Source organism: Mastigoproctus giganteus, chromosome 10 (assembly GCF_048544385.1).
Source record: "Mastigoproctus giganteus isolate SK-2022 chromosome 10, ASM4854438v1, whole genome shotgun sequence".
Classification (NCBI taxonomy): Eukaryota; Metazoa; Arthropoda; class Arachnida; order Uropygi; family Thelyphonidae; genus Mastigoproctus; species Mastigoproctus giganteus.
The window spans coordinates 36,554,205-36,581,802 of NC_143584.1; the positions used below are offsets into that span (position 1 = coordinate 36,554,205).

The 27,598-nt window shown below is 37.4% G+C and overlaps 1 protein-coding gene across 1 annotated transcript in view; it reads left to right on the forward strand.

The window, feature by feature from the left end:
* The first annotated feature begins 7,923 nt into the window (after nt 1-7,923).
* LOC150078984 (serine/threonine-protein kinase NIM1-like) overlaps nt 7,924-27,598 on the forward strand; it is a 123,987-nt gene continuing 104,312 nt past the window's right edge. Inside the window, exon 1 of the mRNA XM_090382455.1 lies at nt 7,924-8,100. The gene's annotated coding sequence lies outside the window, so the exon portion shown is untranslated. The remainder of the gene's footprint in view (nt 8,101-27,598) is intronic.

A 27,598-nucleotide genomic window follows, 5' to 3' on the forward strand; every position in this document is an offset into this window, starting at 1 on the left:
AATTTATTTCAGTTATTAACTTCTAAATTATTTTAAGAACATATTCCTTCTACAACACAAATTCTTAATTTAGTAAACTACCGGGTTTTCTTTATATTTGCTTCTTACCATTCTTGGCCATTCTGCTAACATATTCTTAATTTATATTTATTTCAGTTTTCTTTATTATACAGGGTGGGCCATATATCATTTTATCAAGAGGTGAATTAACAAAACCAGATTGAAAATTTCATTAACCATATAATAATATAAAAGTTTAATATGGGCATGAAATTTACCTGAAGAATGAAATTCTAAAAATTATTTCACAGTAAACTAACATATAGCCAATCCTGTATATAGATGGGTAAATATATACACTTGCATATATGCAGTATAAATTTTATGCAATGCGAGAGTAGTAGAAAACTTTATATTGTGTATATTTTCATTTATTTAAAAATCAAATATATTCAGCAAGGAAAGAAAAAAAAAAAACCACATTAAGTATACAGAAGCATGGCAAACAAAAGATGATGTGCAAACAAAACTGGAGATATGTAAAAGTTTTAAAAATTAAACAATAACAAAGACAGCACAGGTTAAATTAGGAACAGCTCTATTTTCAGTTAGGGCAGAGACATCCAACAAACAAGAAACAAATTTAATGATACATCAGTCATAATTTTTTTAAGTGCTTCTTATAGCAATCTTGCTTAATAAGCCACATCAGTGGGCTATCACCATTTCAGTTATTAATTTTTCTGTCTTTAATATCAATTTTTATGTTTAAGTTAATGCTTGCATTTACTGATTATCTCTCTAAAAATGAGCAAACTTTGATGATTACAACAGAAACGATAGGATCCCTGTATGTGGAATACTCAGTATAGTGACTGTCTGCTGTATAATGTAGCTACTTTTGGCTTTTTTCTACTTATAAGGTTGAAAGAAAGCTTGAAGTAAGAAATTAATTGATAATTTAAATATATTTTATATTTTTTGATAAATTTAGTCCTTTATTTAGATATGAAACTGAGTTGCAACATGCTTTTATTTCAAAACAAAAATAGTGTGCCATCAAAATATGTTTTTAAATAAACTGAAATAATAAACAGTAATTATGTTCATAAAATAACATTGGAAACTTAATTTAACAGTATGATGCTATGAAATTTGAAAAAATAAAAATAAATAAATAATATAAACTATTATTAGCCATATGGTGCAAGGAAGCCTGAAGCTTTTGCTGCACCAGCCAAAAAAAATTTCTGATTTACCCTGATAGAGAGAAGTAGAAGGGAATCACCAAGAAAGAAGAATGATGCTATCCAACTCAGAACCCTGGGTGTGCCAAGCCCATACTCACCTGATGTGAGCCCCTGGGGGTATTTGTTGATGAAATGATTAATATCGCCTTGAGAGTTCTGCTTTTGATCTTCCCTAAAAGTTTCAGTTTTAGTGCTATTAAATTAATAACTGTATACGTGGTAGCGGATATGAGATTTAATGAGTTACCTCTTTATTGAAACAGAACTCCCGTTATTGAAAAGTATGTGTCTCTACCTATTGATCCACCCCCCTTTATCACCTTTACCTGCTCCCCTTAGTAGCCAAGATGCCAGGCAGTTGAAATGAATTAATGCTGAAAAAAAATTTTAAAAAACAGGTAGAAGTGATGAAATTTGCAGAACTACTTATCCTTCCATGTGTTTTTGCAACCAGCAGAATTTAAATTGCCTAATGGCAGTTTAAATTTTGCAGTGGTCTTGATACTCACAGCAGAACAAACTTCACCTTTGCAATGAGTTCCACTGATGTTGCACTACTGCCTTGCCAAAAGGTCAATTGCCGATTCTTCAAAAATATGAGACTATTATGACAGACTGATTCGGGACTAATTGGTCCCCTTTCAGTGGTCCCTAGTGACAATATCCAGACAAAATTGTAAAGCATCAAATCTAAATTCATATGTTTTACTTGTGTTCAATTTCAATCATGGAGAGACTGCTCTCACTGAAGACCAAACACTGAGCCCTCAGCAATAAGGCTTGGGCTTAGATTCAACTTTAAAGACAAATATCATATCCATGGTTCTATCTAAGTTGCCAACAAATTTTAAAAATGTATAGCATTGCCAGAATAGGTGAATCCACTATACATTTGAAAATCTCATACACACCACCGGGTACAACTGTTTCAAAGCTTACTGGCTTCTCACCACGTAGCAGGCGGTCTCTATCAGCAATTATAGTAATCCTAACTTTTGCTGAAACCCCAAAATATTGGAGAACTCTAGCAAAAGTTGAGAAGTTAGAAGACAGAGATCACTCGTACATACTGTATACCGGAGAATACTTGGTACCCAATTCAAAACTTGAGTGACACCATAAGATGAAAGCTTGTTTAGATCATTATGCCAAACATGATCATAAGTTTGTTTATAGAAATTTCGAGAGCAGATTCTTGAGTTTCCCCAAACTTTTCCACAGAATTTGGTGAGTGAGTAACATAAGCATCACCACTGAATTGACACAAGAATCCATGTTTGCAATCATTAACCAGATGGAAAAAGTTGAAATAAATGCAATGGATCAATAACTGGAAAGAAGGAATTTGACACTTACTTGGCTGAGCATGAGCAGATTTCCAAACAAGGAAAAAAAGAGTAAAATGGCAACATAGATTTTAAGACCAAGTAGAGAAATCTGTTCAGTACCAAAAAGTTTTGAATCTAGGTTATTAGGGATTAATATCTGTCCATTTGAAAACCAAAGAAAGCATTGAATGAAATGTGTTCATTATAACAGCAAATTTACCAGAGTTCACTGATGCAAGACAGGAAATGTATGATGCTAATACTTGTAAATCAGCATTATCTTTAAATGTAAATGCAATAGAACCAGGTTGTAAGAGTATGGATGGACAGACATTGCAGCCAGTAGGTTTGCCAAGAGTTGAGACAAGAAGGCTTGACTATCATTTGGGCAAGAAGCAAGCTTCCTATACCATATATCACTTTTCAACATAGTCTTTTCAACATTGGGTCAATACCTTGTTTATAGCTGTTGTAAATGTTAAATGCAGACAGAAAATGAAGCTAGAGAGCTGGATACAAGCCAACTGCAATATGCTATATTCTTATCCTGAACAGCCTTAGTACATTTTTTGAAAAACCATGATTTAGATAATGGATGAGAGTTTAGGGTGGAATGAGTAACAAAGAATTTCATCCCTTCAAGAATAATTTCACTTATTCTAGGTGCATTATAAACAAATATTGGGGATTGGAAGACAGAAAATGCTAGAAGTTGTGAACATTAATGAAGAAAATAGTTTCAAAACAAAGAAAGACAACCACAAAGGTTCTGAGTGATTTGTCAAGTTGGGAGAGTGATTAGGACAACAAATGAATTTGGCAGGATGAGGAGTAGAGATTTTGAATCAGAAAAACAATCAAAACAGGAGATTCCAAATGAAATTTCTCACAAGTAATATCACTGAAAACACAAGTAGAAAAATACCACTTACAGAATCATAAGTGGTATTTTTGTACTTATAGAATTACTACCATTTATAATCATAGAGTGAATAATTAGAAAAACAAGTTGAGTGGTGATTGAGAAAACCATGTATATTTGTGAAATGAATTAAGAACTTTTCAAGCAGTTCTTTTCTTTCTTTCTTTTTTTTTTTTTTTTTTTTTTTTTGACTGGCGCAGCATAAGCCTCGGGCTCCCTTGCACCATATGCTAATAATAATAGGCATTACTTGTATGCCTCGGTTACAGCTTCACAGAAAGAGTCAATACGATTATGCACAAGCTGATCCAGACCCTGTCGAGAACTTCATTAATTGGTTCAGGCCAATGGACTGTCTACCACCAGGCTGCAAAAACAATTTAAAACTATACCTTTAAAATGCCCATCCTGGCTTAAAAATATGTGATTTGTACTGCATAATAGAAGATATGGGAGGATGCCAGTGCTTTGCTCTGGAGACTGAATATTGTGTTTGCCACTTCGAGTATCCATTAAGCAAAGTGCTAATGATGAGAGGCATCTACCATCAAATATTGTCTATGATAAGAGGCATGGCTGTTCTTCTGTGTGGTGTGAATTCCACTTTTCAATTACAATACATACAATTACAATTACATCAATTACAATTCCACTTTTCAATTACAATACATAAATACACAAATATGTTTTGTTGAGGATAATAAAGTTCTCAAATCCTACATTGGTATTATGTTTATTTCTGATTTTGAAATATGTATATAATGGGGTCAAACATTTTCGTGGTATTTTCTTACCACTTCTTCAGTGTCTGCAAAGACAGTAACTAAGGGTTATTATTATGGAATTTTTAAAAAAAATTTGTAGAATTAAATATTAATTTTTTTTAGTAGAATTAAGTTTTAATAAATCAAAATTAAATCTAATTAAAAGAATTTTGTTTTAAACTTAATTTTTATATAGTAAATACAATAATACTAGACACTTACCAGCTGTCTTTGCAATATCACAAAAGTTCACTCTGATCAAAAAACCTTGTATATTTGTTTATAGGTGAAACATATATAAACTGTGGTTTACTTAATCTTGTTACCAGATGATTTGATGGAAGAGTCTCAGGGATTATCTATGGATAAATAAAATTTTTATGGAAATACAGGGTTGTTAAAATTAAAGAATCCCTATGTAGAGTGCTCTGGAGCATGTAGAGTGCTCTGGAGCGAGTTCTAAGGCTCATACTGAAGAGAAATTTGGACAACAGGTACAATAAAGAATGCACTCGCCATTTATTGGGAAAAAAAAACAATTAGTTACAAAATTTGTCACTATGTGGCGCTGGAAATACAAATCACTTGAACAGCACTACAATTGTTCAATGTGTCCTCCATTTTGGTCAACAACAGTTTCCATTCGAAGAACAGCATTTTCTACAGCAGAACGTAACATGTCAACTAGAATAGCCAGCACATGATGTCTAATGCTGTCCTTCAGATCTGCCAGAGTTTGACATCCTTCCCAATACACCTGATTCTTCAAAACACCCAACAACCAGAAGTCGCATGGGGTGAGGTCCAGTGATTGGGGTGGCCAAGATGTCTGGAAACGATGGCTGATGACCCATTCGTCTGTAAAGTGTTGCCTTAGCAATCTTTGGACACAACGGTGGATGTGGGATGGTGCACTATCTTGCATGAATAGTATCATGAAGGCACCCACATTGTTGCAGCTCTGGTATTGTGAAATTTGCCAACATTTCATAATATCGCTGTCCAGTGACGGAACAGGTGCGGGATCCAGTCGAGTGATACCCGTTCAAAAAAATATGGCTGAATTATGAATGTAGTCGTAAATCCACACCACATTGTCACTTTTGTAGAATGCAACGGGACCTCTTGGATAACTCGAGGGTTTTCTGTTGCCCAAATGCGACAGTTGTGTGTATTCACTTTACCATTTAAGTAGAAGTGGGCTTCATCACTCCAAAGGATGTTCCATGGCCAAGTGATATCCACTGTCATTCGTGCCAGAAATTGAAGTGCGTATTTGAAACGAATATCTGCCATCACCATGCTTTAGCTGCTATAGCATGTGCATCTTGTAAGGACAGTACCACAACACCTGACGCATTACTAGCCTTACAGTGGAATATGGCATGTCCACTTCACAAGAAACAGCTGGCACATTTGCGCTACCACACGAAGATTGACTTGATAAATCCATGACAGCCATAGCCACCTCTTCAACACCAGAGGAGTCCACTCGTTTTCGACCTCTACTTGGTTGAACACCAAGATGTCTCGTCGCTTCAAATTTCACAATCATTTTGCGGACAGCACAAACAGTCATAGGTGCCTTATGCGCTTCTGATGCCAGAATTCTGTGATAGCCGCAGCTGCATTGTTGCTGTTCTGATAGTACAGCTCCGCTAATAGCACCTTTTCCTGCAAAGTTGTTGGCATTGCTGCTGCTGGTGTAGTGCAGGCAAACATCTGCTGTATGATTTTGAAGAGACTGCTTTGCTTTTATACAATACAGTAGAGCTGAGTTGTGGCAATAACTTAAGATTATGCAAATAACGTAAGTTATTTGCAAAATCGTAACTAAGATAGTTACGCGCCATACAGTGACAAATTTTGTAACTTTTTTTTTTTTTTTTTTTTTCAATAAATGGCGAGCGCATTCTTTATTGTACCTGTTGTCCAAATTTCTCTTCAGTAGGAGCCTTAGAACTCGCTCCAGAGCCCTCTACATAGGGATACTTTAATTTTAACAATCCTGTATTTTATTTTAATTTTATAGCATAGAATAAAATGTGTACTACAGTAGACCTTCAGAATAACGACACCTTCGGGGATTCAAGATGCCGTTATTTCGATTTTTCCGTTATCTAGAAAGTTTTATTTTTAATATATTTAATGCAAAAATAATGAGGTATAGATAAGAAACAGAGAGATTAAGAATGCAATTTTATTAACTGCACATAAAAAACAAGCATGATGATCCAATATTATATATTCTGCCATTAATACAATCCTACTTACACCCGTTATATTTGCTATTATTATATCAAGTTTGTCACTAAGCTTTAATGTTGTAATTCTCTTCTGTATGAGGTTTATTAGCATTAGGAGCCATAGTGGGGGTTTTTAATTTTAAATAAATGTAAAACGGCGTATAATCCGTGATATCAGTACAGAATTCACTTTCAAAATGACGAACAGTATGTAATCACATTACGACTTGCCGTTTTCTTTTTTCGGCACCGTCTCAATTTGCCGTTAGCTCGAATGTTCCGTTATTTGGGGTGCCATTATTTCGACAGTCTACTGTATATATATATATAAAATAGCTGTGGCCAGGGCCGTCGGGGGCCCAGATGCAAAAGGAGTTTAGTGGCCTCGTTTATTAATTTTGTTGGCTCCCTCGATTGGGACCTCGTAGATCGGAGCCCTGGTACGGCGTATCAAAGCACTTCCCTACCTCCCATATTTGCTCGGCCCTGGCTGTGGCGTTCAGTTCAACGACTGTAACTCGTCTTTTTGAAACTTAAAATATGAATATAATATATTATATTATATATTAGTATAATATATAATTAAAACATATATATATATATATATATATATATATATATATATTACATCCATATATCTGGGAAGCACAGGTCACAGAGTAGTAAGATATCTTATTACTCTGTGGCACAGGTCATGTGACTTCGGTTGCCCAGGAGCTGTATTCCTGATAAAACGTAGATCTATGGGATAGAAGTGCTGTTTGACAAATGGGTATAAAATAAATTACCTTTACCCTTTCTTGAAAGGGAATGTTACCAAGAATTCATTCTATAGGATGCTATTATATCATCACCCAGCAATATTTAAGTAGTGTAGAACATTTAAAATTGCAAAATGGGAATTTAATGGTCTACCAGAATTTTTCATTTCTTTCCCTATTGTGCACCTGTCCGCTCAACATCGTCTTTGACGAATAAGTAAGAAAAATCTATGGAACGGTTTTCCCTATAATTTCCCTCCTATCACTCTATACAAGTTTCTACAAACGCTATACATCATCAGACGGATGTAGTCTGAAAAACCATTTAATCGATTTCCTTTATCAGTATTTGTATTCCGAAATAGGCGCCACCTGTCAAGGCTATGTAGAGTATGAATCCCCAATTACTGAAATGTATTAATTAGTGAATATTGATTAATGTTTTAACTAGTACAGATATACTGACCCCAACATTTTTCTTGAGCTCGTGTGCCGTTAGCCCTCACGACGGAGATTCACGCGTTTTCGTGTAAACATCAGCTGATGGAACGATTTCTTATGAATAAAAGTCGTGAGTGAGTTGTGGTCGAGAGTATACAAATAGCGGGAGGCGTGGAGGAGCCGCGACAAATGCAACAGGCTGTGGGTGCCTACCTTCGGCGTGTGTGTGTGTGTGTGTGTGCATTTCGCGGATAAACCAGCATTTCAGCGAAAAGCATCCCGACGATTCGCCCGCTCACTATGAAACGGCAGCAGCGTCGACCTACTTCTCACGTTCTCACTGGAGAGAAACGCTAAAGTACTATAGCAATGGAGAAAAGAGGAGAAGGTAGGTGGCATTTTTATTTTTAAGAAAGATGTTTAAGGAAAAATGTATATGAATTTAAAACTACCCTTCGTACGTAGATGGTACATAATGGAAATGAAACGTATATGCCACAATAGCAATTATTGCTGGATTGATACCTGACTCACCGAAGGCAAGGAAACATTAAAATAAGATTAGGCATAAATAGTGTAAACAGTATGTGGTATGTGTGTATGCTTGACAGTTATCTGTAGCATTTTCTATTGATTGGAAACCTAACGTTTCCAGCACAACAGAGTCCTGTGCCCATAAACATGACAGTAACGATATTATCTTATTATCATCTTAATTTGACAAGTCATCTAAAATTATATATTCCTTTTTTTTATTTTACACATCTCTGCACGATACAAATAATTGAAGTACTGGATGCGAACGGTATGTGACAAAAGCAACATTAATTTCAGTATTCCTAATAAGAAAAAAAAAAATAATAAAAGAGTGTAAAAATTTGTTCTTCAAAACTGGTCCATTTTCAAGAAGTATCAGTATAAATTGTGAACCTTTACTTCGAATGTATTTTAATCAAGGACTGGTCATTGTAAAATTAGTTCGAATAAGACGTGTATAAATGTAGGTGATTGCATCTAAAGGGAATGGCTTAACTGCAATTTTATGCCCTCTGTAGTCTTAAGTTTTTGAAACTCTCCCACCCCAGGCGCATCTAACAGGCATATACGTACTACACTCAATCATCGAAATCCCCTCCCCCCCCACACACACACCACCATCACACACACACACACACACATACACTTGTGGTTGCTGACTAGTATAGTTGTTTCGCCACCAATAAAGGTGTTAAATTCAGTAACGCTTCTAACTGTACTTGGAGTTATATTTTCATCGTTTTTGAAATGTTTCAATTTAGGTACATCATAGAGCAGAGCCTTATCGCTTACGCAGTGTTTGCTTTGGATAATTTTATTTTCCGCACTTTATTTGTAGGGTGTCCCAAAGTCACTATCTATTAGGCTAAATAAGGCGAATTTCAAAAAAAAAGAAAAAAAAAATTGTTTTAATGGCAATATTATACGTATATTTGAGTTTGAAAAGAAAACATAATAATTAATAAATTATGAAAAGTGGTAGAACAAGGCAAATACCTATATTTTGTAAACATTGTAAATACATATATATATAAATGTCATTTGGAATATATATTTTTTTTAAGTTAATCTTATTTAGCCAAATAGATAGCGTATATAGTGATTTTGGGACACCCTGTATATTCTTTATACATTGATGGTAAATTTGTAACAGTATTACAGTACATTATGTTAATTCTTCCTCAATATTCAAGTATTATTTGTTTAATTTTAGATTCCATCTAAATTTGTAAGATATTAGATTTATATTCAAATTCACCATTTTGTATTAATCTCATTGATTTTAGTTATTATCGAAAAAATGTGGAAAAAGGAATGCCGTTAAAATACAGCAGCATTTTCATGCCTTTAGCTATTTTACTTATGAAATAAAGTTTAAACGCTAGATTTATCTATCCCTTATCAGTTCAGCACCTGCTATTAAAAAAAAAGAAGGAGAAAAAACGTTGATTCCAGGGATGTATGCAAAGTGAGATCTGATTCTCCTCCCCGTCCCCCTCCTGGAATTTGGAAAAATGCTTTATGCTTTTATTTCCTTCTCCCACACAAATCAAATTTCTCTGTAGACTTCTGGAAATAAGACTTGGCTTCAACACGGTGATGGCGAATGGCTTATCTACCGATTTTCAGTTGACCGGTATTCTGCAGCAATAATAGGTTTCATTTTGGTTGGAGTGGCCGACACTCATATACTTATGCTGCATATATTAGGCGCCTTCGTGGGAAGGAGCAGCAGTGCGTAGCACACGCTTCTTGATTAGACCGGGGTTCGAGTCCGTGACCACCAAATAGGGAGGATGCGGAATGGTCAGGGAATGACCACCTTATATCCCCGGAGCAATATGGCCTTAGTTGCTAATGCTCCTAAATAACAATAACAACATAACAGATCATATATTACCGATGGATAGATGACCGTTTTAAGATACCTGAATGCGAAAGTCTTTCTGACTTCTAGTAAGTCACCGAAGTAGATGAAATGGCATTGTTTTTGTTACATCTCATATTGTGAATGCTTTCACAACGAGTTTCCGTTATATTGCACTATATATTGTGGAGTTATACTTCATAACTGGGTTGTTACTCATTGTATCACCGGGGTACCTATCCGCACACCGATGAGAAGCCAATAAGCTTCGAAACGGTGCCGTCTGAGTGGTAGTATCCGCCGTGAATAAGTAACATTTACATCCCCTGGTATTTACTGCCGTTAAGGGAATTTGTCACTCACCATTGTAACACTTTATTTAGTTTGGTAGGACAGATAAAGATTATTTATTAGTCTTCACTACTGGCGAAGCATTGCTTATTCGAAGTAGTCCAATATCAACTCGACGTGAAAGCATTCACAATATCAGATGTAACAAAAACGATGCCATTCCACCTACTTTGTTGACTTACTATGAAATACAGTGATGCTTTGCACTAACTTTTTCGTTTAGTGAATTTCACGTAGTCTAAGGCTTTCAACCCTAAACCCCTTTGTTAGTCTTTCTGACTCATAACTGTAGAAATTAATTCGACTCCTAGCAGTGGTTTCAGTATGAGTGGTATTAGCTTAAGAGAGCAGATTATCAGCACAGTTTTTCCAAGTTAAGGAAGAGATTAAACCGTTTTATATATTGAGCGAAATCATCACGCTTCTGGTTGATTTGGGCCACTGCATTTCTAGGACTTATTGATTGGGGTAAAGGTGTGAAGAGTTTAGTGTCGTTGGTATACTTGTAAACATCGTCTCGAAGATTTAGAAATGGGATTAAGAGAGAGAGAGCTCTGAAGAGTAGACCAGACCGTGTGGAACAGGCTCCTCCCTTGTGGAAGACCTTAAGAAGTGTTTGTATATGTTATTTTTCTATTCGGTGATCCTTTTGTGATGCGGAAAATTACTGATCTCACCTTAGAGGAGATCGTAGGAATCGAAGTATATTTCCTTTTATACCGAAAGCATTTTCAATCATTAATTAAAATATTAACATTTATGCAGTCGAAGGCCGATTGACAATAGCGTAGACATCAGCGATTTCAGGCAGCCTCAAACTCATTTAGAACTGGACTGAATGGCTAGCACCAGAGCCGGCCCGAGGGGGGTGCGAACGGTGCGAGCGCACAAGGCCCAGCGTTTCTGAAGGCCCCGCGCCGCTGACTGATTTTTCAAAATAAAAATGATTTAATTTTTTTTTTGTTTTAATACTGTCGCAAAATCTAGCGACATCGCCATAAAATGGCCATATTTTTAATATACATAAGAAATAAAATGTCAATAATCATGTTATTAACATTATTTGAAAGCCCGCCAAGAATTCCCCAAAGAACACGGAAAAATATATTTTCTTTCAAATATATTTAAAATATCTCTCCTTACAAATAAAAATAATAATTTATTGGAGTTTCATTTGAAATTATTGAATAAATATTCCCCACAAATACGAATATATGACAGCTGATCGTACATCGTACGTTTTTATCGCGATTCGCGAGGTTTGAAAATAAATAACATATTAATATATATTTCGCAACATGACTAGTAGAGACAGAGATGCAGGAAGAAAGTATATGTGTGGCTCTGATAAATTGAAGAAAAAAAGAAAGAGTGAAGAAATTAAGGAAAAACAGAGGAACTCCCTTGCAAAATTTTTAAAAACCGAAAATGTGCAACAAATTGAAGAAACGCATAATTCACAGTTACTGGAAGATCAAACTCGCGGAAATGAAATTACGCCGTGCGACATCCACGAAAACGATCCCGATCATCATAAAGCCAGCTCTCGTCCTAATGAAGAGGAAAGCGATGATAAGAAAACTGTAGAACGGGAAGATCACGAAGCAGAGGGAAAAGTACAGACGGAGGATTTTTTGTCAGCGTCGAACAAGATGAATTATTCCGAGGACCGCAGCTTCAAGAGAATTAACAAAGCGACGAAGACGAAAATATCGATATCAATGATCCTGGTACTTGGCCCGAAATTATAACTGATAAATTTAGAATGGCTATCGTACAAAATGGCGTGACACAAGTAAAAAACTATGATTTTCCGAAAGATAAAAATAACAGAAGTTTTTCTGAAAATTATTATTTAAGAAAATTAACGAATGGGGAACGTCAAGAACGAAGGTGGTTGCTCTACTCAAAGTCATGAAATTGTAATCGCGATTACAAAGTCATGAAAGATCAAAATATCATTTACAAGCTATGTACAAATTGTTACAACTTGAAAAGAATTTGAAACTTGGAAACACTATTAACAAAGAACATGAAAAAATAATTAAAAACGAAACACAGCGTTTAAAATGTGTTTGTGAACAAATAGTGGCTGCAATTTTATCAGAGCATAATTTGGCGTTCAGGGGCAGTAGCGATGCTTTATATAAACCGCACAACAGTAATTTCTTAGGTCTTGTAGAATTACTTGCAAGATTTGACCCAATCATGAAACAACATTTGGTGGATAGAATCAGCATCGCGTTTCTATTTATCTCATAGAATACAAGATGAACTGATTTCTGCTTTGGCTAAAAAAGTTAGAAAGGAAATAATAAATACAGTTAAGAAAGCTAAGTAGGTGGTAGATGACTTTCATCACCCGGTGAAATACCACCACTTTGCTTATTGGAGTCTTGAAGTGGTGAAACCCATGTTTAGTCTCTAGAGCAAAGTTTCCGGCATTCCCCTCCGCCTATACTTCTCCTTCAACCCATGCACGGTACTAAGTACTATAGGTTTTGATACCTTTCGTGTTTGGGGTTTTCATAAAAAAAAAAAAAAAAAAAAGTATTTCACAATTTTATTAGATTGCACTCCAAGACGTAAGCCATCAAGAACAATTATCTGTTATTTTAAGATATGTTAATGTAGATAATTCTGAAAGTGATGCGAGTATACAAGAACGATTTATTTGTTTTGAAACAGTAAAAGACTCGACAGGAAAAGGGTTATCAGCTAAAATTGAAAGCATATTAGAAAAGGAGGAATTAGATTTAGGGAACTGTCGAGGACAGGGGTATGATAAGGGAGCTCATATGAGAGGTTTATATAAATGCGTGCAAGCACTTATCCTGCAAAAGAATTTAGTTCTTGGAGACATTTCAAAATCATCTTCCCTTGCAAATTCATTTTTTGGGACTTTACAAAGCATATATAATATTTTTGCAAGTTCTGTGATACGCTGCGATATATTAAAAGAGCGTGTCAAACATCTTACTCCAAAACCACTGTCAGAAATGAGGTGGGAATGTCGCCTCGAAAGTGTGAAATCTGTGAGATACCAAAAGTACCACAATTTTCTCTAGCTTTGAAATACCTTTATGAACATACCAGTGATATGAAAACGAAATCCAATCAATCGAAAATAAACTTACTTCATTTGAATTTTTATTAAGTTTGGTCATTTGGTATGACATACTGAATGAAGTAAATATTATGAGCAAGATATTTCAAAATTCAAATATAGATATCGGTACTGTAAATTCACATTTAAAAGGCCTTTTAAAATTTTTGAACAGTATCGTGAATCGGGATTCAAATCTTCTTTAAAAACTGCAAAGGAAACAGCTGAAGAATTACAAGTGACATCTGAATTTAAGAATCAAAGAACTGGACGAAAAACAAAGCAATTTTGTTATGAAGGAACCGATCAGCCTATTACATCAGGTGAAGACTATTTCATAATTCAATATTTTCTAGTCATAATCGATAGTGCGATTATTTCTTTTAAGAAAAGATTCGAAATTTATCACGAACATGAGACATCATATTGCTTTTTATATAATTCGGATAATATTCAAAAACTGACTGAAAACGATCTTCTTAAATGTTGCAAAGACTTAAATGCGACCTCACAAGACGATATTGATTGCATTGATTTATTTAATGAAATCAAAATTTGTCGTCGAGTTTTGCCTTCCGGGATCACAATACTACAAATATTACAATATTTACTGAAAAATAATTTATTTGAATTGTATCCAAATTTTGTTACTGTTCTGAAAAATATATTAACCTTACCAATTACCGTCGCATCTGCAGAAAGATCTTTCTCAAGATTGAAAATAATAAAAAATTACTTGAGATCTAGCATTAGTCAAGAACGATTTACCTCCTTAGCCATTTTATCTATTGAATCTGAAATAGCCAAAAAACTAAATTATGATGATATTATCAACGAATTTGCTATAAAACATGTAAGAAAATGAAACAAAAATCACATATTGTGACCTTATTCGATTAAGTCGCATACCAAATTGTATTTTATAAGCATATGAAGCAATTATTTTTCTTATTTGATTTATTAAAGATTTTTTTGTGATTGAAATGTTAATTTTATTAAAATAATTTAATATTTATCATTTTCATGTAATCCTTACTAAACCAATTTCTGCAATATAATAAATATCAAAATGCAATAAATTATTTTGTTGTACGAAATTTGTATCAAGGCTCCGCAAGTCAACTTTGCACCGGCCCCGCTTTTGTTCGGGCCGGCTCTGGCTAGCACATTTGTAAAAGTACATCTATTTGGAATAACGTAATGCAACTGGTTAGGCAGGTGGGCTAATATTTGTTCAGATAAAGACTTTTTCTAGAATTTTTAAGAGGTGAGGTTACGGCAGTTGGTTTGTAATGGCTCGGCATTTTGGGATTAAGAACTTTATTTTGGCAGGGTTATACTGTACATAATTATTCCAGTTCAGAGAAAAAACTTGGTTAGCCAACATATTATATATATCGCAAGCACAGCGAGAGCTCACAATAAAATGTGAGCTCTCGTTATCTTTGGGAGAATTGGTGGCGTTAATTAGCTCTTTCTTAATGATTTCGATTGAGATTAGTTGGCTTTGATTGATTGGGTGCCAGTCCTGTTTGTTTGTTATTTGGTTTTTAGGAGCATTAGCTTAGTTGCTAATGCTCCTAAAAACCCCATATTGCTCCGGGAAATGCGATGGTCATTCCCTGACCTTTCCGCATCCTCCGTATTTGGTGGTGACAGGCTCGAACCCCGGTCTAATCAAGAAGCGTGTGCTACGCACTGCTGCTCCTTCCCACCTGGCTACAGAGGCGCCTTGTGCCAGTCCTGATAACTGTTGGGATTACCCGGAGATTCGGCAGAGGTGTGTGTGTGTGTTTTAACCTCCAAAGCAACCACGGCTCAGAGGCGACAGTATATTGTATCTCTAAATTGCCCATATCATCGGGTAGATTTGTCTGTTTCCTGGTCTAAACACCAGCTTCCGGAAGGGAAACCTTGCCCTCCTCGTCTGAGACCGACTAACTCAGCCACGTTGGTTAGAATGCCAACGTCCTCCTCTTCTGACATCAATTCTACAATTGCAATTTAATTTATAGTGTAGCCTGGTGCTGCGACATATATCAGCTGTTCTTTATGGTATTCGGGCCCGATCTCGGCTAGATAGACAATGTCAGCAGCGCCAGAAAAAAAAAATTTTTTTCTAACGTATCGAGCTCCTCACATTCAGGTAAAAAATAATTTGGTAAAGTGTATTAGTGCCTAACGGCACCGGGGGTTCCCCTCCATCCACGCGTTTCTTTCATTGTCGTGTGAAACAGAACACTGTTGAGGCCAGAGATTTAAAATGTGTAGTGTTGTGTACCGTTGTTCATCTGGCCTTTTAGCCGTTGGGGCCCACACTAATCCCCTTGGAGGCAGACCAGGTAATGCAGTACAACTTTTATTTTACTCAGGCAGGTCCTACCACCTAGTTTCCTGAGAGGCTAAAAAAAAGGACACTTAAGTTTAGAAAAAGCCAGGAGAGGTTGATGTGGTTGCGATTTCAATTTAGACATCGTTAATTTTATAAACATGCGCACGCGCATATATATATATATATATAAATGGACAAGTACAAAGTGTGTTAGTTGTCTGACGGCACCAGGGGTTTCCCCATCTCCGCGTTGTTTACTCTTTGTGTAGCACAGAACTCTGTGAAGGCCAGAGATTTAAAAAGTGTGTGGAGAGTGGACGGATGTGTAGTGTTGTGTACCGTTGTGTAACATCAGCAGCAGTAGTAGTCTGCCACCCTACGTTCATTCCGAATAAAAGGATTCTTGCTTAAGTTCCTGCAGTCCCTTCTAACTTGCCGGTCCATTTACTTCCATACAGACAGTCTGGTCCTCCAACGACTAATCTATACAGAAGTTCCGCAGGGTGGCGTCTTATCCGGACTCCTCTTTACGGCGATGATGATCCCGTTCTGTGAGAGCAGGGACGATATATACACGTACACAGATGACATTAAGATCTTAACGACCATCCAGCCGTACTTGTCTAATAGTGCAGTGTGTGACCAGATCAATCATAAGCTTATGGAGCTATTCATATACTTAGATAAATTTGGCCTGGATCTAAATCCGCAAAAGACTGTAATGATGGTGTATTCTCTCAAAAAATTACCAACGCTCATATATCCAAAAATAAATGGAACGCCCATCCCTGTTGTCACCACCACTCATAGAGATCTGGGGATAATTTTTGACGCCAAACTTACGTTCACGTCGCATATTGATTTACTGGTAAAGAGGGTGAACTATCTACGTTGGACATCCAAGCAGCACCTTTTGCACGTTAGACAACCTGCGACAACCGCATGATACATAAAAACAACAGTGTATTCGGCCATATTGTAGTGCTGAATTGTGGACGTCTGCCACCCCCCCCCCATACACATTAGGAGAATATATGCTACTGAATTCTGGATACTGTAGTAGGCCAACAATAAGCACCATCTCCCTTATCAATTAAGGACCAGGCAGCTTGCGGAACAACTGAAACTACAGCGTTTGCCAGACATCATTGCCTGGAAACGACTCATAACTTCAATTAAGATTATGACGGGCATGACATCCTGAACGTGCTTCTGGCAGATTTGTGTGGCACATCCCGCCATCAGCCTTAAGAGGCATAAAATCCCTGAGGATGAAAGCAAACAGACTGAAGATAGCTGAAAGGTTCGTACCAGCCAGGGCGTCGGAATCAATCTGCTGCTTATCTGAAATTGGAATTGACTTCGAAAGGCTGATGGAATATCCGAAGTACAGAAAAACAACCGCGATGTGGTTCGCTGAGGCTACCGTCGCCTAACAGTTGTGCGCGTTTTTGAAGTGTGTGTACTGAATTGTGTGCTTCTTTGTCTACAGTGTTTTTTCTGTAGTTGTTATTCTGAGCAACTTGCACGTGAACTGTCAGGACAGAAATTCAGTGTAAATTTAATGAATCTATATTTTGTATTTGTTTATATTGTTTTTTCTGTAAATCCCCTGGCATTTACTGCCGTGAAGGGAATTTGTTACTCATCATTGTAACACCTTATTTAGTATGATAGGACAAATAAGGATTATTTATTTGTTTATTTAAATAGTTTCCGCATATATAAACGGACATGTGCACGCGCATACATTTACGGGCATGCGCAAGTGCATACATTTATGGACATGCATACACACATACACAAATGGATATGCGCACGCGCATACATATATGGACATATGCAAAGTTACCCCATCTCCACGTTGTATACGTCACAGAGCACAGAACTCTATGAAGAAGTTCATAGAAGCACTGTGAAGGCACAGAACTCTGTGATTTAAAGAGTGTGTGGGGAGTGGGAAGGATGTGTAGATATATGGACATGTGCACGAATGGGTATCAATCCCCGGAATCCAAGGATGCACGCGCATACATAAAGATGGACATGCGAACGCGCATACATAAATAGATATGCGCACGTGCATATCTATTTATTTGCAAGCGCAAATATAAATGTACATGCGCACACGCATGCATCTAGTTCAATCTCTGGATGCTGACTTGTTTTAAAATCCTAGATGATAAAAGCATCGGGCTCCGTATTAATGCACAGAAGCCTGCCCAAATGACCATAACTTACAAGCAGAATAAAAATGGCATCTCGATCTCTGTGAACGGGTCTAGTGTGGAAAAAGTGCACTCCCACCTGGACCTGGGTCTAAAGTGGGATGACAGACTCACCTTTGCTCAACACTTCGCCCATATGAAGACAAAAATATTCGCTGCTTTATGGGCTACTAGACAAGAACTGGTGGGAATTAGGGATCCTCAGCTAGCGACCAAGTACATTTTAATGTGTGCCCTGCCAATTGCAATATATGCCTCTCAAATCTGGTTTTTAGCTCCAGATTCACATTATAAGTCCGTCCTTGGGATCGAGTACTGGTTCTTGCGATGGCTTAACAGAGTTGCTGGCCACACTTGTAATATCTCAAGGGCCATTCTCTACTCAAACCGTAACATCACGTCCTGGATGCAGCGGACAATTAACAGGAACATACACACTCTCGCACAAATGTTCACAGGCAGAGTGGATGGTCCAGCCCTGGATAATATTCTAGTCAAACCACATGTCACTTCTTGACGTTGCGGAGGAGTAAATCATCCACTGCGTCCAGTCCTGAACAATCTTAGTAGCCTGCAAAGATTCTTTCCATCAAATGCAGCAAAAATATTTAACTCTCTGCACATAGATGCCGAAAAACTGTGTGAGGATGCAACATACTGGAAAGAGATCTTCCAGAATTCGTACAGACTTACCGAAATATGAATCGGCTGCATAGTACCAAAGAATTGCGAGTAAAACTTTCTGCTTTAAGAACAATAATAATTTGGTAAGCTGTTGACTGGAAAAATATACCTTCTCTAACAGTTGTGTAAATATGTAAGTTATAGATGGAATTATTAGTGAACTGTAAATATATGATTTGTATAATGTATGTACAGAATCATTAATGTGTAAATACTGTATATATTAAACATAAAATTTGTATATAATATTTAGGGAACTACGTGTTCAGTATATGAATACAAAATTCATATGAGTACGTGAACTGAACTACGTGTTCAGTATATGTAGCCCTCTGCACGTAGTATCTCGTACCCTGATATGTACTTAGCACCCTCCTGGCACTTTGCCGTCCTGGGGTGGTTTCCTTATGGGAAATAAACAGATGATAATAATAATTTAAAAAAATAATAATAATAAGATAGCTCATCCTAGATCTGCACGTGGTTTCCACAGCTACCAACTGATTTCAGATCGTTACAGCTAGGCAAGAATCTCACAGAAAAACGGACTCTAGGAAACTATCTCTTGTTATCGCAATTTGTATTATTTTAGTTTGTATAACTTAATCTTTACAGTTCTGGCGAGGCCGCTTGTTAACCACTGGCATGGTGCCGTGAAGGGTCGTGGTATCGGTACCTGCGTGTACCGATGAACTTTACAATAAACATCTTATATATTTATATGGATATGCGCAAACATAAATAATAACCATATTCCGGCCAATTCTGAGCCCTGAGAAAAAGCATTATTTATCTAAATTTTGCCCTCTTTTAATAATGTGCGGTCCATCGTATGTTATCCACAGGTTTTTGTTGGGAAGAACGGACACAGATTTTTAAATAAACAAATATGTGACGTAATCCTAACAAAACATTTGACCTTCAATAGCCAAGAACGAAACAAAACGTCTACATCCTCATTAATGCTTTATTTATTTAGAATTTTTCGTAACTCAATACTCACGTAAATCTCTTATATAACATTAAGACCAGTTTGCATAATAGATACAGTTCCTTTCACTTTTTACTTTCTAGCGCGGTGGCCGTTCTTCTGGTACGAAGGCCATTTTCAACTATGTGGTATTATTAATCTGTGTATTTGAATGGCTTTGTCTAAATGCTCCCAACCGAATTGCTCTCTCTCTCTCTCTCTCTCTCTCTCTCTCTCTCTCTCTCTCTCTCTCTCTCTCTCTCTCTCAAATCATTATACTACTAAAGTACCTTATATATCAACATGGCTCAAAGATCGGCGAGTTAGGAGTTTCAATACCCTTCCCCCCTTCAAAAATTAATTACCAAATTTTTTATATTCTTATTTTATACGAAATTTATGTGTTATTATTATTTAGCATTAGCATTACTTGAGGCATATGATGCAAGAAAGCAAGCTTATACACTGAGTGATCACTGAATTATGACCACCCATGTGAAAACTGAATGCGACCCGTTGACAACGTGAGGTACGAGAGTGCGGAGTTAGTCGACCTACGTAGCATAGATAAGGTGTCAGTGGTTCAATAGGTAGTAAAATTCCGAGCGTGATGGGTACAAGGAAGGATTTATCGGACTTTGAAGAAGGACAGATTGTGGGTGCTCGACGAGCTGGTGCCTCGATTTCCCAAATTGTTGAATGGTGGGGTGTTCGAGAGCCGCCGCAGTTAAAGTGTACCAGAATTGCGTAAAAATGGTCAAACAACGACCCGACGGCAAAACTGCAAAGGTCAGCGAAAGGTTGATGTTAGCGGTGAGCGCCGGGTCCGACAACTCGTACAGGCGAACAGGTGCAGCACTGTTGAAGAGTTGACTACCCAATACAACATGGGCCAACCCGGAACAATATCTGGCATGACCATGCTTCGCACATAAGAGCTATACCAGCAGACGACCCCCACGGCATCCTCTCCTAACCAAGGTTCATCTGCGTAAAAGACTCGCCTAGTGCAAAAAATGACATCAAAGAGCATCCAAGTTTGACTTTAGAAGACTGGAAGAAGGTGTACTGGTCGGATAAGTCACGTTATTTACTCCACACCGTGGATGGTCCTATACGGATTTGGCGTCAACAAATGAGGCTTGTCATCCATCATGCATGGTATCAAAGGTGGAGGCGGTTGTATGGTGTGGGGCATGTTTCACTGACAGGAACTTTAATCTCTGGCCCATGTAGAACAACGTATCAGTGGTCTCCGCTATCGTCACCTGCTTGCTGACTTTGTAAACCCCGCTATGTTACACTTTTTCCAGAATGGCGATGGTGTCTTCCAAGATGGCAATGCGCCGAGCCACCGGGCACTTGTGCAGGAATGGTACGAGGAACACAGTTCTGACTTAAAGCATATCGATTGGCCTCTGAACTCTCGCGATATCAATCCCATAGAGCACTTGTGTTACACTGTGGAAAGGCACATCTGGATACACCAATCACCGCCATACCTGCATTGCTGACCGCATTACACACAGCTTGGTTGGCCATACCTCCCGAACGCTTCCGACACCTTGTTGAATCAATGCCACGTCGGATAGCTGCTGTACTGAGGGCAAAAGGAGGACCTATGAAGTATTAGGTAGGTGGACATAATTCAGTGATCACTCAGTGTATAGTATTAGCCAAAAAAAAAAAAAATCTTCCTATTTCACCCCTCCGTCCACTCCAAATGTTCGTCTGATTCAGTCTTAAATTTATTTAAGTTATCAACTTTCACAACAAAACATAGAAGTCTGTTCCAGCAATCGACTACCCGCTGGCTAAAGGCAGACTTTCGCACATCTGCTCTACAACTATCTTTCCTCAATTTGAAACTATGCACCCTCAGGTTCTTAATCTGAGCAAGCAGAAGTATCCCATCAGCTTTGAGCCTACTTAAACCATTCAAGGCCTTATACACCTCAGTCAGATCACCTCGCAGGTGCCTAGTCTCCAGATGCTACAACTTGCAGAATTTAAGCCTCTCTTGGTAGCAGCACCAATCTTGTTGCCCTTCTCTGTACCCGTTCTACCAACTCTACAGCCTTCCTAAAATGAATCCTCCCGACCTGTACGCAGTACTCAAGTTGTGGCCTGACTATTAGCTTATACAAGGGGACAATCACCTCCTTGTCTCTGCTAGCAAAATTCCTATATATCCTCGACAAAACTCCATGACCTACTCTGGCACCCGTCTGCACTGCTCAGAGAACTTCATATCTGAATGCACAATTACCCCCCAGGTCTTTTTCATTCTCCACCTCCTTGAGTGTAGTACCACACAGTTGATACGTTTCTCTTGTGTTACTGCTACCCATATGCAGTACTTTGCATTTGTCAATGTTAAACTTCAGTTTCCACTTCTCAGCCCATCGGCCTAACTTTTCTAGATCCTGTTTCTACAGCATACCGTATTTACTGTCATTAACAACCCTGCCAACCTTTGTATCATCTGCAAACTTGGACATAATATAGCCTAATATACCTTCATTGATATATACGCAAAACAACAATGGGCCCAACATCGAACCCTGGGGGGACTCCACTAATAACATTAGTCCACATAGAGCAGTGTCCATTTATTACCACTCTCTGCCGTCTCCCACTCAACCGTCCCTTTATCCATTGCAGCAACTTGCCCTTAATGCCATATTGCTCCAATTTGTAAAGCAGTCTTCCATGTGCATTTATCCATTCGTCCATTTATCCATTGCATCCCTTTATGCTTCAGAAACTTGCCCTTAATGCCATATTGCTCCAATTTGTAAAGCAGTCTTCCATGTGCAACAGTATCAAAAGCTTTCCTGAAGTCCAGGTATATGATATCAAAATTATTTTTTGCATCCAGTTCCTTTGTGACCACACTGTAGTATCCAATCAAATCGGTCAGACAAAACTTCCCCTTAACAAACCCATGATGTGTCTGAACTATTACTGCTGTCTTGTCTAGGTGATCCTGCATCACTTCTTTAACCAGTAACTCCATTAGGGCGCCTCCGTAGCCAGGTGGACAAGAGCAGCAGTGCGTAGCACACGCTTCTTGATGAGACCGGGGTTCGAGCCCGTAACCACCAAATACGGAGGATGCGGAAAGGTCAGGGAATGACCACCGCATATCCGCGGAGCAATATGGCCTTAGTTGCTAATGCTCCTAAAAACTAAATAACAACAACGACTCCACTATTTTCTCCGGAACAGAAGTTAAACTAACAGGTCTATAATTATGTGTCACCCTTTGTGAATTGGGGATACATTTGCACATCTCCAGTCCATGGGGACCTCTCCTGAATCTAAGGATGCTCTCATAATTATGTCTAAGGGTTTGCTAACTTCCCTTGTTACGTGCTTCAATATAACTGGATAGATTCCATCCACCCCAGGTGCCTTTTTTATGTTTAACTTCAACAATTTCTCCTTCACTTTGCTCTCTGTTATTACAAAATCATTTAGCTCCCTGTTAGAGTTCGCCTCTTCCTTACAGAATTCCTCATGTGTGAATGTAGATGCAAAATACTCATTCAGTTTGTCATCTATATGAGCAGGATCATCAACAGCCGAACCACCAATATGAAGTCGACCAATCTGATTCATCCCCTTCCTTCTAGAATTTATATAAGTAAAGAAGTGTTTGTTGTTTTTCTTTGCATCCTTAGCCAAGGATTTCTCATAATCAGCCTTCGCTTGCCTAACCTGCTTTGTGACTTGATTACAGACTAGCTTATATCTACCACAGGCTTCTGTGTCACTTGATAATATGCATCCCACACAGTTTTCTTCTCTGCCACGAGCCTCATTAGTTCATCCGACATCCATTTAGGCCTAAATCTTGAACAGTATTTTTTAGTTGGTATGAAAAGCTAGTAGCTTCCAAGATTGATTCCTTGAAAGCTTCCCATTTAGAATTAGGGGTTTCAATTCATTGAAACTCCAATTATAGTTAGGGGTTTAAATTCCCTACAAAAAAATAATCGCCATTTTTTTCTTATTTTATACAGAAATTTATGTATGTTATTATTATGGTTATAAAATAATAACCACAATAAATAATAATAACATCCATAAATAAATAAATTACTTAAATAATTAAGTACATAAATTATTTACCAGTGACTCCATTCTTTTCCCTGGAACAGAAGTTAAACTAACTGGTCTGTATTACTCCTGTTCCCTTTGTGAGTACATTCGCTCATCTTCAGTCCCAGGGTACGTCCCCTGAATCCAAGGATGCTCTCATAATTATGGCCGAGGATTTGCTTACTTCCTTTTCTGCCTCCATTCATGTGTTTTTCTTTATACTCCAGCATGACCACCAGGTCAGTGGATTTACAATAAATCAATCAATACAAATGTTAATCGTAGTTAGTAGTCACGGGCGTGAACCCCCGTCCACTCAAAGAGCGTGTGCTACTGCACTCGCGCTCCTGACCACTAGGCTACGTCATCCACCCAGGTGCCTTTCTTATGTTGAAATTTAATATCTCTTACACTTTCTTCTGAGTTATTACAAAATCATTTAGCTCTCTGTTTGAGTCCATAGATAACTCTTTAAAAAAAAAACTACTGTAGTGTGAAAGGCACCCACCGATCAAAAACCAACTAGTTTTGAAACTGTGCCGTCTGGGTGGTGGTGCCCACCGATAAGTGACAATAGTCTTCTCTATTAGTGAAGCGATACTTATTCGAGGTAGTGCAATACACGGTAACTCGTTGTGAAGGATGAGCACAATATGAGATACAGATGAAATGATGCCTTTCACACTATGATCTTAGTTTTTCTTTAAGAGTTGTCTATGGTGTATCTACACCGATATTATATAGATATAGTAACGTATTTATGCATTCATAGCTGAGGAAGAGACACACACACACATAGTCGAAAGCGTCTGTAAGTATTTTATTTTATCAAAAGAAGAGAGCGCAGCAAGCAGGGGGCAAAGCCCCCGCTCGCTTTATTTATTTATTGCTCGCGATTTACAAATGTGTATTTATTCATGATTAAGTCATTTCTGGTATTATGCGACATTGTGATCTCCATATTCAGAGAGTATCGGTTATTATTTGGAATTGGAAAAAAAAAATGCATGGAATATTATTCTTAATTAATTACAAAACGGTAATTTGAATATATTAGTCGGTAGTTTGAATATATCGAGAAATTTCTATAACTTCGGTATATTATAAAAGTTTCTTTGTCAGTTGTGTTTTCGATATTACTAATAATTACCATCTCATAATCGTTAACATTGGAAATCAATACAAAATTCACATTTTACAATCATTCAAGACTGTTTAAGATAAAGTCGACCTTGGCAGTTTTGAAGCGAAGCCAAGTTCATAGATACCTTTCTTTCCATATATAAGAGCACGTAAAGGTCACGAGTTAAACTAAAATATTACTTAACTGGCGTTACAATACAGGAAAACGTGCAGAATAGCAAGGAATAATTAACAATTTATTTATATTACCAAAGTACAACAAAAGCATAGAATTTAGAGAAAAAGCAGAGGTTGAGATGTAAAATTTTACGAAACAATGTTCATTAATAAAAATACTGCATCTAATTTCAATAAACAATTATGTATATGCAGGGCCGGACCAAGGTATTTCGGCACTCCCACTAAGGATATATATTTTTTGCCTCGTTGCTCTTCAGTTTTTGTCTTCCCGGACAAGGGCACTGCTAGCACGTACCTTAATCTGGCACTGTGTATGTGACATTACCGATGCGTCTGACGAACCGGAACGGCGTACTGCACGTTCCGGCCAATTCTGACCCATGAGAAAAAACATTTATATAAATTTTTCCTTCTTTTAATAAAGTGCGGTCCATCGTATGTTATCCACAGGTTTCTGCTGGGAAGAACGGACACAGATTTTTGTGACGTAATCCTATTAAAGTAACAAAATATTTGGCCTTGTAACAGCCAAGAACGAAACAAAACGCCTACATCCTCATTAATGCTTTATTTATTTAGAATTTATCTTTGTACAACACTCACGTAAATCTCTTATATAACATTAAGACCAATTTGCATAGATACAGTTCCTTTCACTTTTTACCTTCTAGGGTGGTGTCCGTTCTTCTTTATTCCACAAAATGGGCTAGAGCTATATAATTTAAACTTACTTCAGACAAATCAATGAATAGTCGCTGTTCTTCAGTTTTGTGTTCGAATCCCAATTTTTACAGCAGTCCATTTATATCTAGGCGCACACAAAGAGAAGTTTACACATCATAAAATGTCGACAGTTTATTTTTTTCACTCTATCAAAATAGCGGAAATCGTTGTACCATCAGTATCATCAGCAGATCCCAAAAGTAGATTTACAAGCTCAGTAAGCTCACTTTGTTCATTTAGGTGTAATTCTTCTCTACTCTGTGAAATGTAATTTGTATCTTCCATCGGGTCCTCTACTTTACAACTGGCTTCATTGCAGAATCAACATTCAGATATTGTTATATTTTTTGTACTTCTCGATAAATCTTTAATATTCTTCTCAAATGCGCCAGCCACATGTGGGCAACCACATCATGGAACCAGAAAGAATCCAAAAAAATAGTTCTTAAAATACATATGCTACACATATGTATAACATGTGTAGATAACAACTGTAAATCTGGGTCTGGATAACAACAGTAAATCGTATAAGGACTGCTGTTTCGTTTTCGCATAGATATTCTTCAGTACAGGAGCTAAACAGAAACTCCCACTTTTAAATAAGACACTATATGGCAAAATACAAAATAAATAATAAATTATTATCTTCAATAAATTTTAGTGCAAGGAATAGAAAATTGGATGTTTTTTTTTTTTTTGTAGCCCACAGCCAAGCATTCACAGTAAAGTATACATGCTTGAATTTTTTTAAAAAATATATCATTTCCAAAGTTTTGCTTTAATTTTAGTAAGTAATAAAAGTGACTTTTAGCAGTGGCGGGTGACGACAAATAAGAATGCCGCTTGTTAAAATAATGTTTGATCAGATGACACCTATCACAAATGAAGGCCTGAGTGAACGCGTTTCATTAACTTTGTCTTGATGAGACAACACACAGCGCAGTTACTTCCGTATCTCTTTGTCTTTGATTGCTTGAGCAAGTTTCTAATTATCTGGACCTAGTAGTTGCCCGTGATGACAGACCTTCTGCAGGTAATTGCGCGACCCCTTGGGGACGGCAGTAAACGGACGGAATGAGTTTGCGAACAGAGGCAGTGATACAAGTTTCCAGGCATCGCTCTGAAGGTTGGTTGTAGGATCAAAATGACAAACCCGCGGTAATAAATCGAAGTAAATTTTCCTTGGTTTCACTTTCATCAACCGGTGAAATACCACCACTTTGCTTATTGGAGGCTTGAAGTGGTGAAACCCATGTTTAGTCTCTAGAGCAAAGTTTCCGGCATTCCCCTCCCCCAATACTTCTCCTTCAACCCATGCACGGTACTAAGTACTATAGGTTTTGATACCTTTCGTGTTTGGGGTTTTCATAAAAAAAAAAAAAAAAAAAAAGTTATGTACCACAAAGTGCCACTGATCTCTGCAGTCGAGTTGCGCTGTCTTCATTTGCGAATATAAGGCAACAGTAATGAACAAAAAGGCTTAGGGAATCCATAGTTACTATGTGCAATGTAGGATCAAAAAGACAAAATTTGACTATCTGTAATGTTGAAAGTCAGAAATGCAGCTAACAGTCGCCAATCATGGGATCACTAATTTTCACTGTAGGATTCCCACAGAATACTCTGTATCGAGAATGGTTCACCGCTGTCAGGCCTGT